General features: G+C 42.3%; 1 pseudogene; it reads right to left on the bottom strand.

Annotated features, from left to right (window-relative positions):
- Positions 1 to 3,721: 3,721 nt before the first annotated feature.
- LOC100470450 lies at positions 3,722 to 4,355 on the bottom strand (annotated as a pseudogene).
- Between the last annotated feature and the right edge of the window lie 393 nt (positions 4,356 to 4,748).

The following is a 4,748-nucleotide window of genomic DNA, read 5'->3' as shown; positions in this document are numbered from 1 at the left end:
ACATGTTTTCTTACCCCCTCTGGGTTTTGCTCGTGTTACTCCCCCCCCCTTTTTTTTTCTTCTGGAAGTCTCTTTTGTGTGGTTAGTTAAGAGCACAGGCTCTGAAATGAGACTGCCTGGATTGGAATCCCGGCTCCCCATTTCCCAGTCCTTTGCTTTCCTGGGCCTTGATGGTGAGGATGATGACAGGGGTGATGTTAGTGACGGCATCTCCTTTCAGGGGATTTTGTGAAGGTTAAATGAGTGGGAGCTAGAACCATGCGTGGGTTCTAGTGAATACTCAGTAAATATTAGTGATCTATTCTCACCTGGTTAGATGTTTGTCTAAGAATCCTTGCCTGGGTCTCTTCCTCTGAGCAGCTACACTTTTTGTGTTTGCACAGTACCCTGCGTACCCTTGTGGTGACCGCTATCACCCACACTTTGGTAACTGCTTCTCTATTCGCCTCTCTCCCCTGATTGGTTATGTATCTCTTGAGGTCAGAATTTTGCTTTGCTCACCAAGCCTCTAAAGCCGCGTCTGGCTGGTAATACGTGCTTGAGAGGCAACTCGATTTCCACACAGAAAATCTTTGCTTTTCAAGAACTAAGATTTCAGGAAAAAGAGGAGATTCAAGATCTGTATTTTGCATGTTCGATCATGGCAAGGTATTTTAAGGAAATATTTATATTTGACTGGGATGTCAAGTGGAACTAAGGAGATGTATAGCTGGTTGGATTTCTCTCCTGTAAACAACAACAAAAAAAACCCAATAAGGAGATAATTATAAATCACTTCCCTAGTAAAATCAAAGTCTGCCTCATGTCATTGCTGTGTGACTAGTACCATCAAGGGTTTCCACTCCTCCAAAGGTCTTAATAGACAAGAGAAATGGAAAGAGAAAAAGATAATGCTCTTCTTAAAATGTGAGAGTGCTGTAAAGACCCTGGGCTCGGTAAGGGGAAAGGAGTTGGTTAGGAGGAACCAGGAAAAGCCTCTCCAATATAAATCAGATTCCCCTTCTTGTTCCCTCTTGCTTTTCTCAAGACCACTGTGCGCTCTGTCATCCTCTCAGCCTTTATTTCTGTTTCCATTTGTCTTCCTGCGCTTGCCACTGCTACTCCTCCTTCTGACATCTGTCTTCAAAGCTATTGGTTGGAAGGTGGTAGATGCAAGATCATTTCTACTGTGGGTCTACTCTAAATCTGTAAGATAAAAATGTTCCTGAAAATGACATATTTAATTCCTTACTTTTTTTTTTTTCTATCTGGATCCAAGTCAGGAAGAACATGTCTAGAAACAAGTAACACTAGTTTTGTATGGAACTGAACAACATTTTTTTCAATGGAAGAGATAATACCAAGAGAAATTTTTGCCATGAATGGAGGGGCAAAAAGAGGAGACATTTTTAACTTATAATTCATATTCCCTTTGTTTATCACCTTTTAAAATTTTGGTTGCATGGACCTCATAATCAGTAGGACCTCCATTTTATGGGAGGGGAAAACGTATCAAAATTGGTTAGTAGAAATAATGTAAGCGACTAGTAAATTTGGGGAAAGTGAACACGTAAGCTGAGACTAGTGGAGAAGCACAAAACAAAGAAGAAAAGACAACAAATGTCTGTCCTCTTGTGACTACAGTTGGAAGCAAGCCAAGTGACCAAGGAGAGGGTCAAGATCTTGGTGAAGCGTTAACTGTCCCTGCATCACTTCTAGTTACAGATCTTCCTCAACTTACAATGGGGTTATGACCCAATAAACCCATCATAAATGGAAAATATTGTGTCAAAAATGCGTTTAATACACCGAACCTACCAACATTAATCTACCGAACATCATAGCTTAGTCTTGCTTACTTTAATGTACTCAGAGCACTTCTGTTAGCCTACAGTTGGGCAAAATCATCAAAAATAATTTTATAAGAAATTACTGAATAGTCAATGTAATTTATTGAACACCATACTGATAGTGAAAAACAGAATGGCTGTGTGGGTACAGAATGCTTGTACATATATTGGTTGTTAAGCCTTGTGATTCTGTGGTTTAATGGAAGGTGCGGCTCACTGCTGCTGCCGGCATCAGGGGAGGGACTCACGCTGCAGATCGCTAGCCTGAGAAAACAGCAGAATTCAAAGGGTAACTTCTACTGAATGAGTATTGCTTTTATGCCATGTAAAGTCAAAAATTCGTAAGTTGAACCATAGTAAGTCAAGGACCATCTCTACTTTAGAATGATTCCTCACAACTGTTCTCTTTTACTTTTTCATTTTTTTAAATTTCAAGTATAAAGAAAAGCAGAGAGGATAGTATAATGAACATCTATATTTAAGCAGTTAGGGTCCTGGCAAGAAAGGTATGGCATGCTCAAACAGGAGAATTTGAGGAGAGTTTAAGAAAGGGACTGTTTATGAAGGAATGGGCAGGGTTTGGGGACCCACCAAGGGATGGTATAGGCTTGGGGAGCTACTAATAATGGGGTTCGTTATCTTCACAGGCCTGAAGACACAAGAGCAAGCACCAGTTATGTAAACCTAGAGAGGCTGCCTATGAGGAGTGGCAGGGAGGGGGCTGGGGTCATACAGGTTCCATCTTCTCTTTCCTCCAACTCTCGGGCAGGTGTGTCTCTTGGCCAAATCCAACAGGAAGTCAGAGGTCACGGGAGTCCACTAACGCGGTTCACAAAGGTCAGCCTCCTAGGGAATATGGTAGGGTGGAGAAGAGTGAAGGATATATATGCAGGACAGAGAGAAGATATTCAGCACAGTATGTGTAAGAGGAAGAGCTCCTATCTAGATGTCACCATTCCTAGTTACTTGTCGCCACATAATTGGTGTGGATTGGAAAGTTTTCCCGAAATGGGGCAGAACTGCTTGGTTGTCTTTTCCATGTAACTTAAGCATAGTAATATAAATAAAGTAATAGTTGGAAAAAAAAAAAAGTATCTCAGAATGTGACTGTATTTGGAGATAGGGCCTTTAAAGAGATAATTAAGTTAAAATGAAACCCTTAGAGTAGCCCCAATCCGAACTGACTAGTATCCTTATGAGGAAATTTGGACACAGAAAGATTTCAGAGATGTGTGCATATAGAACAGAGACCACGTGAGGAAGAAAGTGACCAGAAAAGTGTTCATCTGCAAGCCAAGAAGAGAGGCCTCAGGAGAAATAAAATCTGCCGACACCTTGACCTTGGACTCCCCAACTTCCACAGCTGTGATAAGATAACATTTCTAGTGTGGCAGCCCTCCGGTCTGGGCTATTTGTTATGGCAGCCCTAGAAAACTAATACAGATGGTAAATTTTACGTTATGTGTATTTTTACCACAATTAAAAAAAGGTGGAAAACAGTGACCTAGCTGGCTTTATCGTGGAAGCAATCTGGAAAGAAGTTTGTGAAGCAATAAATGGTGAGATTACAAAGAAAATAATTTGTATTCTGTGCATAGAGATTTGACTGGGACTGTGTGTTGGGATACACGTTGAGAACTGTCGACCTGTTCTCTAAGTTTGAGGTCAAACTAAACGTTGGTGGGCTTTACTTGCTTTGTTTAATATAACCATTTCCTGGAAGGAAGCTCTTGAGGAAGCACTTCGGGTTCTTGAAACTTCCCCAGTAGTACAAGTATCAAACAATCATGACAGTTATTAAATTTATTATGAAACTTTTCTGTGCTTAGCGTAGTGGTGGAAGGATATTGATTATATAAGTTAAATATTATTATTCCCATTTTTTTAAAATTTCAAGTTGCCAGTGGCACTTTATGTCTTTTCAGCATGCTGTTCTGCAGTTTTCTTGGCCTTTTGGCCCAGATGCCAAAGAGCCTGACACTGGCACGGGTCTTGCAAAGATTGGCAACACCTTGAAGTTCTCTTCTGTAACAACTCTGGCTTTCTCATTCTTAGACATTCGGTCTGGGCATGACCAGTCCTGTCAGCTGGGTAGGCAATTTGAGTTCTTTAGCAGAGCTGTCTCCCTTCTTGGGGGCTGAGGGCTTCCTGGGAAAGAGGATAAGCTTAGAGCAGTACTCCTACAGGCGTGGCATGTTGGTTTGTGGGGACTCCTTGGACTGGTTCCGCCTTCTTGGATTCACTGAGATCCCCATGGTCCATGCCGTGTTCTTGGGAATGCCAGCCCCCTGTAAGTCTAACAAGCTGAAGCCCTTGCCAGCTGGCACTTTGGTGTGATACCTCATCGTGGGGCACCTCACTATGGGCCTGGTGGGTCCACTCGGCAGTGAGGCGTGCTTGGGTTTGCCAGCCTTGTGTCTGTGGATCTCCTGTTGACCAGCTGGTTGAACCATGTGGCCGCGTGCTGCTGCTACTTCTCATGGAAACGGGGCTCCAGGATCATATGCCATTCGAGCTGGGCACCATGGCTGCTGCCTATAGGCCTCCTCTACAGGAGAACGGCCAACGGAAGACAACTGGTGCTGCCAAGCATCCTGAGATGGTCTATTCCCATTTTACCGATGAGGAAATTAAGGATCAAAGATGTTAAGTTGTTTACGTACCTATACCTCATAACACACATAATTCACATGTAACGGTATTTGAAGAAGGGAAAAACACGTATGGCTTTAAGCTGTAGCTGGTGCAGTATCTGAGAGAGATATCTTACAGGAAACAATCATGTGGTAAAGGCCTTTTAAGTAATAGGAAGAAAATATTTTCTGTACCACACATATTGGAAGTCTTTCTATTCCTGTGGGAAGTCTGGAGATCCATAAAACCTTTTGAAACTTGCTTGTGGTTAGGCTTTTGGGTTTG

This window comes from Ailuropoda melanoleuca, chromosome 3 (assembly GCF_002007445.2).
Source record: "Ailuropoda melanoleuca isolate Jingjing chromosome 3, ASM200744v2, whole genome shotgun sequence".
Lineage (NCBI taxonomy): Eukaryota > Metazoa > Chordata > Mammalia > Carnivora > Ursidae > Ailuropoda > Ailuropoda melanoleuca.
The sequence above is the reverse complement of the archived record's forward strand: the minus strand, read 5'-3'. Positions and strand labels throughout refer to the sequence as shown.